This window comes from Cardiocondyla obscurior, linkage group LG10 (assembly GCF_019399895.1).
Source record: "Cardiocondyla obscurior isolate alpha-2009 linkage group LG10, Cobs3.1, whole genome shotgun sequence".
NCBI lineage: Eukaryota > Metazoa > Arthropoda > Insecta > Hymenoptera > Formicidae > Cardiocondyla > Cardiocondyla obscurior.
The window spans coordinates 2,010,958-2,023,184 of record NC_091873.1 but is presented as its reverse complement, the minus strand read 5'-3'; the positions used below and the strand labels follow the sequence as shown (position 1 = coordinate 2,023,184).

Sequence of the window (12,227 nt, the reverse complement as noted above, 5' to 3'; positions counted from 1 at the left end):
GGACGGGAGGGTTTCATAAATCCCGAAATAACCGTCGGGTCGATCTGATACACGCTCGCGTGCACGGCTGACGTTCATGAACGAAGCGCTTCTCCTCGACGTAGAAATCATTATGCAATTATAACGAATCTGACCGCCGCGTACTTTCGCGGGACCGACAAAACCGCCGAGTGTGTTATCCGACGCGGCATGAGAGAAAAGCTATGAAATCACAAAAGAAAAACCGCGGTCTGACAATCGGCCGAATTGTTCTCGTCCAGACAAATGACGTAACTCGCATTGATAAGGAAATCGCGCGAAATATACAAGTATAAAAAAAGTATCGTACACCTCAAATATTTCTGCATCTAAATCTTTTTATAAAGGCACCACACATGAATAATCTACAATAAAATAACGGCTTTTCTCAAATGTATATATTTTACAAGTGGCATTAGCGAGGACCGGCGAGTTATGAAAAAGTAAGCGCGTTCGACACGAATGCCGTTTTAATTATACCGATACCTCGCGCCAATCTGCCGCCTTCGTTCGTCAAAGGACCGGCGGCGGTTCACGCAAATTCGCGGTAGCGCGCGATAAATTCACGGCGGCGGAAACAATCGAAAGCCAGAGGCAGGCGAATTAAGTGGCGCTCCCTTCGAAGCATAAACAAGTGTTAGGGACGTGAATGGGATCACGTAAAAAACAGATTTCCACCCTCGGCACCGCGGACGTTCTCGCGCACGAAACACGATTTCAGACGGGAGCTCGCTGAGAAGGGCGGGAAAAGGGGATATAGGGACTAACGTCGTAAGCGATCCCAGGGGTTCGTCAGGAACGATCTTATGATTGACCGCGTTACGCCACTCCCAGAAGACCGTTTTTCAAAAGTCATTTCGGAAACGCTGCCACCATCAATGCACTTCAAAGATCGATCGCAGAGAATTATTCTAAACTAGATTACGCATTTAAGGAAGCATCGCCTATTAATATCGTGAACGCAAACTTGATACACTATTATAAATTTTCGAAGAGGAAAAAATGCGATAAAAAAAATATTACGTTAATTCTTTACGACAATAGAATCGATTTCGATTAAAAAAAATGTGTAAGGGGTTAGAATTATTTTTTTAACATGCTTGTAATTTGTAAAAAAAAATATAAAGAGAGAATAATGTATTTTTTTTTTTTTTAAGTAACTGCAACTCAAATATATATTTTTTTTTTAAATAGAAATTACGCTGAATGTCGCATGATATTAATTTCAAGCCTCTTTTAAACGTATAAACTGTCAGATTTTTACTCGCCTTTTTTCTCATCCTCTTCTTCGCCGTGATCAGCAGTGTGATGCAGATGATGCACGCTGGGATGGTGACCGGTGATCGCCGGTACCAGGGAGTGATTGCTCAACGTCGGGTGCGGGTGATGCGGATGATGATGACTGAGGAATCTGACCGCCGCGGCAGCGGCCTGGTGTTGAGCCTGCATACTCTGCTGGACCTGGCTCTGCACCTGATTTAAAACCGGATGATGCGGCGGCCATCCTGCTAGGTGGAACGGAAACACGGGCGTCGTTCTCTGGAACAGCCTCGTCGGGGCTAGCAAGGATCCTCCGGAGGCACTGGAGCCGCTGCCGGGTGGCAACGGAAAGGACAGACCGCCTCCGGGCTCCAGGACCATCTTCGGTACCAACTCGCCGGAGTTTGTCTCTCCCGCGGAGAGCGATCAGTCCGCTTGCATCAATCCCCGGCGAGGCTCAATCACTACTGGAGGAAAAGTCACTCGATCACTGGTACACTGGATTCATGTGTTTGTCGAGAAGACAAAAGGCTGGAAAATATTCGACGGACGTTCGGTGCTTCTGGTTAACGCGTGTCTGCGCCTTTCATTTCAAGCTCTTCAGAGCATGGTCACTAAATACAGTCTATAAGTCACTTTTGCGACGATCGTAAAGTCACTTACGATAATTTTGATCGCGGTGTTTTTTTTGTGTCTTCCATTCTAAGTCTTTCAGATCATTGCCTGGACTCATCTTGATGCTCTTTTTAAAAAGCGGTAATTATACAAAAAATTTAAATCATCCGAGTCTTGTTGCCTCTTAATTATTGACGTTTTGGACACTTGAAGATCTACAGATCAATTTTACAGTCTTAAATGGCAATAACAATAATTCACATTTTTTTTTAAATTTATTATTTTATTTTTTAAATTATTATGCACTATAATAAGTTGCCTGTCCAACAAATGACTAATAAAATTCTATCAGCCGACGGCTAGCTTAACGATGTTTCTACAGCTTCTAGAGAATCTTTTTTTTTATTAAATTCAATTCAATTAATTTATTAAATTAAATTCAATCAGTATCACAAATTAAATTACAATATATCGACCATACATTTGCGACTGACAATTCTGAGCAATGATTTCATCACGTACAAATGTGTAGAAACTTTCACTTGCCAAGTTTGCTGATTGAGGATCAATAATCTTCGATGAAAACAATGTTTTTTTTTTTCTTTTTTAACCCAGCATAGAGTCTTTGATTTTTAACGTTACTGACCGTCTCACGACTTACGGGAACGATTTCTTTGCGGTGTACTCCAGTATTCCGTGCACGTTGGGACCAAATCACAAAATTTCATACATTTGCGACACTTTCTCGGCCACGACGTATCACCGAGGAAACTTCCGGGTCCTCGCGGCTGTCGAGTACATGCGCGTGACAGGCGGGTCTCCGTGATTTCTTTGGTAGCAAGGACCTGCTGGTGTTAAGACCACTACGGCATGAGCCAACGGCACAATACTATCTGCCCAGTGACTCAAGTCAACGACTCCCCTCTGTCTACAAAGCTGAAACTGGTTTCAGGAACCGCCCAGCAGCGCTGGATTGGTCGATTCCACGGCAAACTCGTGGGTGATATGGAATGCTGGTCCAATGCGAGTGCGAGAATTATATGAACGGTGCCGCCCGCCGGACGCTTTTTTCGTCCTGGAATTGAATTGACGCCTGCTGCAGCGGTTGGTGGGGGCGAATCAATTGGCGGCTGCCCTGAAACAGGCCGCAAGATGGCTCCTCCCTTCCCACAGCCGCTGCAAGATACCCTTGCCGATCTCGTCGGCCGAGACACTCGGATTCGAACCGAGTTGGATTCATCGTAATAGACAGGCAAAATATATATCAGTGATGTCTGCCGTTGTTTATTGCGTAGCATTGTTGTTTCGCCTTTGTCCACTTTCTTTTTTCAAATAAAAGTCATTTTTTTTTCTTCTTCCAAACACGATAACTTAAGCTTGACGAGTTAAATTTAAGTATCACGTTCAATATATTAATACACGATGTACAACGAGCATACAATAAAAATCTAGCTGGTTTAATTTACGTTTATCAATTAATATCGCTTGTTAATAAATTTTTTAACAAAACGTCGAGCTCTCAGTCTCGGATGTCGTGGATGATATTTTACATGAGATATCTTATTGATAAAATTAATGAAATAGGAAATTCTCCACGGGTCTCAAGTGGACGAGCGAGCTCGCGAGCAAAAGAACACCCTCTCCGTGATCACGCGCCACCACTCGCGCGACAACCCCCACTTCGGGGGCTCCTTCCGCCCCTCCAACCCCCGAGGGCGCGATCCTCTTTTAATAAAAGGAGCTCGGAGGCGTTAAGTAATTACATCTATTCTCTGCTGGGGAGGAAATTACCTACGCCAGGTCAGCGTGGGAAAAATTGGGAAATTAAAATTAACCCCTACCGCCCTCACCTCCTCCTCCGCCCCGGAAGTGCCGCGCGCGCTTGCTCACCCGTTCAGCCCCCTTTCTCGGATTGCGCGCCCGACCGGAACACTTCGTTCTCGAATTTAGGAGGAGCCGGCGGCCATTACCGCTTACGTAATCTTTTTTTGCACAGTGACGGCGGCAGCTTGTTAGCGAAGTTATTTAGCACGCGATTTGCCCTCCTCCCCCTCCTCCCGCCCTCTCCTACCCTGTTCGTCGACGAGAACCTCGTCCAGCACTCATCTATCATCTCTGGATATTGTTGCCAGAGTAACACTAATAAAAGACAATACTTCAGCGTTCATTGTTTTATATCCAAATGAAATTTCAGCAGCTTTCTAATTTCAGCAACTTTGTTCTAATCGATTAAGGAATATGCAGCACCGAAATCTTTTATCATACTAACATTGATATAAGTATATTATTTCAAATATGTTCGTCAAATTGATCCACGTTCATCGTAAGTTTATTTCATTTTATTTAATTTTTATTCCGCGAGAAATCTCCCGAGATAATCGTGCGGTTTTCTTTTTATACAAATAAAATTTATGTAACGCAATATTAATATATTAGTACAGAAAATATTTTTCGTAACAATGATTAATTTGTCTAATATTCGAATTACCTGTCTAAAATTGTAGAACGTGATTAACGTTTAAGAATATATTTTTCAACATGCGAGTAATTAAATTACTTATCGATTGCCAATGAGAAACCACGAGGTCGATCGTGTTAAAAGAAGGACGGAGGGAGGAAGTTGAAAGGGGTGAAGTGAAGCCATGAAAAATTGATCGAGCACGATATCTCACGTTTAGGTGCATCTTGAGGGAACCAGAACACGCGCGGGTCATACATCAAACACCCGAAGGATCGACGCGGGCGCGCGCGCCGCCGTGCTTTAATATAAAACTTAAATAACGACACATACAAGAGAGCGAGAGCGCCATGACGAAAATGGAGAATAATCTTATGAATAAGTTCTTCACCCGGTTCGACCGCGAATACCAAAGCCGTCGCCATTAAGTCATAGCGAGTACCACAACCAGCGGCACAACTTGAATCGATGTGAGTTTGAGCCATCAAGTATTCATAATTTCAAAAGAGTTACAATCCTCAACAGTTGAAATCGTAGAGAAACAGTCAAAAAATTTTTTAATTTCTATCATGTTTAATTTATATTTAATTTGATGAAATTTATTGGAATAAATTTTAGAATAATAATTTCTCATTACGATCATTATATTGTGTTTCTTATCGATTTGTAATTTCGTTCTTCTAATCTTCATTGCAAATTGATTTGCTTGACAAATTTCTTTTAATGTCGCTTAACGCGGATTGCCATAATGGCACTCTGTATCGTTTTATCGCCGATATGAGAAACTGAACGGGGCGAGGAGAGATATATGTGAGAGAGAAAGAGAGAGAGCTCGTCTTTAATCAAGGTCAAATTCTCATTTGGCACGTCCTCGCTCGCGCCATCAAATATAATCACCAGAAAGCGCACCATCTTTTTTCCCTCCTCTGCTTTAGGGCTCCTCCTTTCTCGTCTCCTTGCCTCGCAAGAACCGGCACCCTTTCTCCCTTCCTTTGGAATCGTTCTCGCTCTCTCGAATTGAATCTCTCCGCGGGAGAGGAGAGGGTGAGAAGACGAAGGAGAACGTTGCCTTGGCAACGACAGAGGGTTTCTCGATGTGGTTGCCGGGGCAACCTGTAACCAGCGACCCCTAAATATGCGCCAGAAACCGCAGAAGGGCGAGGAGGGGCCGGAGGGTAAAGTGAGAAAGAGGGGCATTTAATAATCGAGTTAAATGAAAGTCTCTTTTCGAAAAGAAATAACGACGGGAATTAAACCGCGGTAAGATGTAACGAGAGATGTGCTTGTAACTTGCCCTTTAGACGTCGCGAAAACACTTTCAAATCGAGGACGTAATTCGCATTAAAATCAAATTATATTTTTATTTTTATACAGACGGCACGAGTCTAACAAGGTTCGCTTCGTTCTCGATACAATAATAATTGATTTTCATATTAAATCTACGTGCATGTTCTACGCGTTGAATAAGTAATCAACTGGTAATTTCACTTTGATATTAAAAATGCATCAAACGCGTCAGCACTCGAGTCCAAAGTCTTGACGATTAGCGAGGCGCGAATAATTTCCCGGAGTACACGTAATTCAGAGAAGTTAATTTCGAGGCGACGCGCTATTACGTAAAAGTCACCTTTTGCCGGAAATTAGGCTGACGCTCGTCTCGGGAGACCCGGGCGTACATAATGCGGGCGCGGGAAGGACGAGCGAAGAGGAAAGCGGCGAGTTCCTAATTTACACAGCCGCCGCCGTATCCTCGAAGCCCTTTTCCGGCCCAGACGGAACTTTGCCGGCGATTAAAACGCTTTAGTAATTAACTGGGTCTCCTCACCTTCCGCGAGTAGCAGTTACCGCCGCCACGGCGGTGGCACTCCGAAACTCCGTCTTCTACTTCCACCCCCTTTCCCACCCTTTCGCTTGTTTTGCATTATTCAGCTCTCTGGCTGCAAGAGTGGCGCCTCGCGGCGAGCAATTGTCGACGGGGAATGTAAATCGACGCGGCGGAAAAACATGCGTGGACGAAATACGTCGAAACGCGTAAAAACGCATATAATCGCACCGCTTAATGATAAAAAAAGGGAAGCGAGATATCGCCGACGCGACCAGATTAAACGGTTAAACGTTTAGAGATTATCAGTCGCGGGGATCAGCCGGCGAGTTTTGACAGAGCTGAACGTTCGTAAATGCGCGCGGGCAAAAAAAAAAATTTTATACGGAGTAAATTTATATAGAGTAAATATCAGCGCGGTATAAAAAAAAAAGGGGGGAGAGTACGTAATCTCGTTTAATTTCATCTCGTTTTTCTCGCTCAAGGCGCTACTTGGAATCCGCGCTTCCCGACGACGCGGCGAACCGCGCGCGTCACCTTCGTCTCCGTCTAATCCTGTTTGGTTTCCATCGATAAACGCCGGGTCCTTCTCCTCGTTTCTCCTCCGGCGCGTAGACGCGGCCTCCCTCGCTCGTGTCTCGCCCCGCTGCGCCCTTTCCATCCCCTCACTTTTCCCGCTTTTCGCACGCGCACACTTACCCCCAGAGAAGCGGAGTCGCGCGATAAAGTCTCGAAGTAATTAGCCCGATGTTTACGCAGTTTAACGTTTCCCTCGTATCTTCGGCTTCGCTCCTACGCGCGGCATCTCAATTAACTTACGGCGCACTTAATTAACCGAGCCAGCACGCCGCGGCTCGCAAAGCGCCCTCGGAATCGGTCTTGTCGATCGCCCTTTTCCCGGCGGCGACGCCCAACCGTTGCTCATCTTTATCACTCTATTCCAACGAAACGCGAAATCGCGCGCCCGATGTATTCTATATTATTCTGAACAATTTCTTTTAAAAAAAAAAAAAACGCTTGCGTCAATGGTACTCAATTAATCAATTAGACAGCCTCATAAATTTGTAAAAACACCTCGACAGAAAACGTGTTCGTGCCAATTTCGTTGTTCAGAGTTTAAGCGGCATTGCGAAATCAATTTTAGCTCGTTATAAATGTGTTTTGATCGCGCCCGGTTCCGATGTAACAATGCGTTTGCGTTTACATCGCATTGACGTCGGTCAGAATCGAAGGCGAATCGACGGAATTATTGTTACGCCGCATTATGCTCGCTCGCTCGGCGTAAATGTCAAACCTGCGATACGGCTAGTGTCGGCTCCGACGTCGACAAATTGAAATTGTTATCGACATCCGGCCGGCTCTTCGCTCATTCAACGTTGCGTAACCCCCCCGACGATATTTCTGGGATCAATGGATCAAACCGAGCTCCGTCCGACCTTACGAATTGAAATTTCTCAATGCAACGCTCCGCCCGACGCGACCCCGCGCTACATCGAATGACGTCCGCGAGGGCTTTATCGCCTCCTCGCGATTGCGGTCGTCGATTTTCTTCCGCTGCACCGCAAAAAGGCGCCGGAGCGGGTGAATCAAACGATATCTCTCACCCTAAGATTGATTCTTGTTTAACTCGTGTAAACGGCCATAAATTACAGAACCGTTATTACGAAAGATAGTGGGCCTCTTCACGATCTCTACCATATCAACTGTATTTTATTGCTGCCCGATAACACGCGAGCATACACGATATTAGAAATATAATCGGCATTATATGTCCTACTTACTTGTACGCGATAAAGATACATTCATAATTTAAGTAATTTTACTATCTTTATTATTTCTAAACGCGATGCAGATAAGGAGGAGAGGCCGACTCGAAATAGGATCGCTCGTTAAGCGCTATCGTCGCACAATTAAAAACGGGAAGTGATCGCGGGTACTTTTTGTCGGCGCAAGTTTGTTAGGGTGACGGCAATTAAGTCCGCGGTTAGAATTTTCGCAGCCACCATCTAAAGATCACCGAGTCGCGCGGATTCTCCTCGGAATTTATTTAGTGGGGAGACCGGGGCGCGCTAAATAAATTCCCATAAACCGACACGGCCGCGCTGGATCTCCCGTTCTTGGCGCATATATACAGTCACGCTGCTTGAGTATTCGCGGCACGAGAACCTGGCAGCGGTACGTCATTCGCTCTGTCGCTAATCAGAACTAACCGCCGACGCGTGACCCGCATCTTCATCCTCCATCGGCGAAACAAAGAGGAAGAAGCAAGGGAGGAGAGCCGCGGCCATCTTCGCGTCTCCGCTCCGTGCTTTTCTCCGGTTTCTCCCATCGGCATCGCCCCGTTTTACGAGGCACTTTCTGCCAGACATGTTTTATCGGGGCGAAGTATCGGTATCAATATATCGGGCGGAAATATAAATGCCTTCCGACTGATAATATTATCAGAGGAGCGTGTACGCGAGACCTCTCCCACACTAAAATCCCCCCGGTCTCTTTTATCTGGGAATTTCGAATTGATTTTTGCTTTACAAATATAGAGCGATCGAGAGACGTTTGAGCTGTGAACGAATTACGACGGACCTCTTCAAATAAACATATGTATATTACGTTCTTTTTAATTAATTAGGAGACGGTTATTGGCGTATCAACAAGTTATTAAGAAAACGAGAAATAATAAATCCTCGGTAATTTTTGGAAGACCCTGTGACGAGTCAAGAGTAAGAACGAAGGAGGTAAATAAAATTGAAAAATAAATGAAAAAAAAAAAAACTTTCTCGGCAGGAAAGTTATTAAAATTAAGGCGAGAGTAAAAAAAAAATGTACGTTTAGACGGTGCTCGCGTTTCGAAGGAGATCGTTTTACGAACCGACGTTATATCTCGAGGGCCGACTCTTTGCCCTCATCCTCTTAAAAGTCGAGCAAAATATAGAGAGCCTGGTGCGGAAGCGGTCCAAGCGAGTTCCCTTAAATCACCAAGCGGATAGTCGGCCCTCTCTCCGGGAGTGTCTCTCTCCTCCTTCGAGTTTTCGAATCGTCCCTTATCGAGCGGTCAATCTACGGACCCTGGCACCTCGGTGCCGTACTGTTTTCCTCGAGTCGACGCCGGTCGGCCGCGCACGAACACGCGGAGCATTGGATAATACAGTCGTCAGTTGATTTATGAGTTAATAGTTAACCGGCCGTAAATAATGCTAATCACACTCTTATTATACGTTCCATCGCGCCACGACCGGGAATGTTTTGTCGGGGCCCTCGGTTCAAAACGGCCGCAAGGGCCGCGCGAGATCGGCCGGATCCCGCCGCGTCGATATCGTTCCCGAGTTACGTCTCGTAAAGACGTCGGCGATAATGCCCCTGACAAGCAATTCCTTCTTACGCAATTTCGTTTCCTTTTAAATATTGTATTCATTAATAAGCATTTATTATTACGCTTTGATGCGGTCGCGCGGGTATAAAAGTGGTGGTGAAACATCCTCAATTCCGCGCCGATGTTTTATTTACTGTCCCCTTTACATCGGAATTTCATATATACGGCATTCGTAAAAGAAGGGACGGTACACTTGGCGCCCCCGCTACTTGTATACGTGCGCGGAACGGGACGAGTATTGAATGCGCGGACGAAATCGAAATCCGAATCGCGCACAGCCACCCCCGAACGCCGCGGGGATCGAAAATCGACGGGCCGTCCAACCTACACAGAGCGGCGGCGAATAAAATGTCCGATACATTTTATTTGGTCCGCACGAATGGCACCATCGGCGCGCTGACGCCGCGCTTTCCGCCCCGAACGAGCGTGGACCGAAGAAAAAGGCGAGCGCCCCCTCTGGGGGTAGCTTTTTCCCGTTGAAAACACCACCGGCGGCCCGAGGATTTAGCCCGCCTGGAATCCGCCGCGGATTGGATTGTATTTCGTGGCGCACACCTCTACGGTCTCGTCGCTATACTTTTGCTTGGGGTTACGCGAGAGAAGCGAGAGAAACCCCAGCTCGATTACACCGAGAAAGATTTTCGCGTCACGACCGTCTCGACTTCGGATAATACGAAATTTCAGTCGAAACCGCAGCCACAAATCGATTCGCGCTCTTCCTACTGGTCGTAAAAAAAATCGCCACGTTATTTATCTAATAAAATTACCTGAACGGAATAATACGTTGCGATTACATGGTACTGTCTTTGAAATCGAATTGCCGGGTTTGCTTTTTGCGACAAAAAAAAAAAAATTTACACGGTGGTAAGACAAATTTTTACTACTTTGCAAAGATGTACTTTTAATCCAATTACTCTTCAGGCTCTCAAACAATTTACAATCTCGCTAAATATCACATACGCGTTAATCTTAATATGTACATTTCATATAATATACTCTCCCCCCTCTCTCAGGATTTCTCGGTTCTTTAATCTTTTACACGGCGCGCGAAATTGTGAGTAAAATTTTATTTATAACTCCGCGGCGAATTACGAACCGATTAAGGTGGGTTCGCTCGTGAGATATCACGAGCAATTAATTTGCAGTTTATTTCCGAACGGGCCGCGACTCCGCATACGTATATCTCGACGCTTCGTATTTTAATAAAGGGCGGCCGCGCGAGGAGATAAGACAGCGAGAATGCACGTGCGTGCTCGTGCGCGTGAGTGCGTGTGCGTGCGCGACGTGCAATGCCGAGATATTGATATAAACAGGGGGCAGGGCCGAGCTGGAGCGTGCTTTGTAATCAGGACCCTATTAACATCGGAGGTGGTCAATCTGCGAGAACGCTGGGCATCGGACATCGTTCGAGGCTATCCTCCGACTTTTCGCGCTGCCCTTTCCCTTATCCCTTTACACCGGAGAGAACGCCACGCGCTGACGTCACCCACCTCCTTTTCCCGAGGGGGTTGCGCACCTGTCTCGCCGTTTACGAAACGGTCGAATTATGCTAAGCGCGTTGCGATACACGGCGGGATACGCCCGGTGCGAATTTAGACGATGCCTGTGTTTGCATTCGGTCGATTGCCATTTTTCGTCATCGCGACACGCCCCGAGCCAAGTGTCGACGCGAAGTCGATCGCGATAAAGTATCAAACTATCCCCTGAAACTTCCTCCTTCATCGTAATCTTACGATATTCGTAAAGTAATAATAAAAATCGGTAACTTCTCGTCAGTATAACTAAAACAGATACTAACAACGGGAGGTGGAACCTACGTTTTTAAAACATACACGCGTGATCTCGATCGTTCGTGATCGATTTCTACATCTAAGTTCACGAGTTAAGCCAACGCGGCAAAATGTAGAAAGATGCATCGCCACGATGGGCTGCTTTATTGTATAGTCGCCACGATGGACTTATATCGCGAGATATTCTCTCGGCCTCAGAAAACGGCAATCGAAATTCGTGACGGTAAAAAAAAAAAAAAAAAAAAAAAAACGAGAAAGTGTTCAACTAAAATGGGGGAGAGGGGCAAGCGCGGGAGGGAAAATGGCGTAATCTCGATATTGTTGGGGCATCGAAACGGCGGTGCCATCGAGCTGTGAGGCTAAGTATACATTTTATCCGTAACGCGTTCGCCATTACCCTACGATGCCCAGGCCACGGGCTAAGTAACGGACCATGAGGCCCCGAGAACGGCTTCGTAATGCGATGTGTGTGCAGCATAAGTGGCCATCAGCCAACATAAACAATCGCCATGATAAGTATACGGTGCGACGGTACCCGTTCCCTCCTCCTCCGACCCGCCGCGCCTCCGTTCGAGTGAGGGGGACCGTTCGGGGCCCGATAGGGGACGAGGAAAGACGGTTCGCCGCAGCACGCCGCGATGTAATGGAGCCATTATCGCTGGATAACTTCATCATCGGACATTGGCGTAGGCCGGGGGAAAGGGACACGATCTTCCGGTCAAGGGGTGGCGGAATCGATGATGGGAACGGGCAGTGGCGTCTCGTAATAGATGGGAATTGATGTCTTAGAGCTTTCAAGATCTTATCGTAAACAGTGCGATAAAGATGTTCCTTTATTTATTAGCGCGTAAATTTTATCCCAGTTTTATTCAGTTATAATTAGAGTTACGAATTCTT

General features: G+C 46.0%; 1 protein-coding gene across 2 annotated transcripts in view; it reads right to left on the bottom strand.

Moving 5' to 3' along the window:
* The window catches only part of LOC139106264 (homeobox protein unc-4), a 111,368-nt gene that overhangs the window by 26,465 nt on the left and 72,676 nt on the right, over nt 1-12,227 (bottom strand). The gene's annotated exons all lie outside the window — the stretch shown is intronic.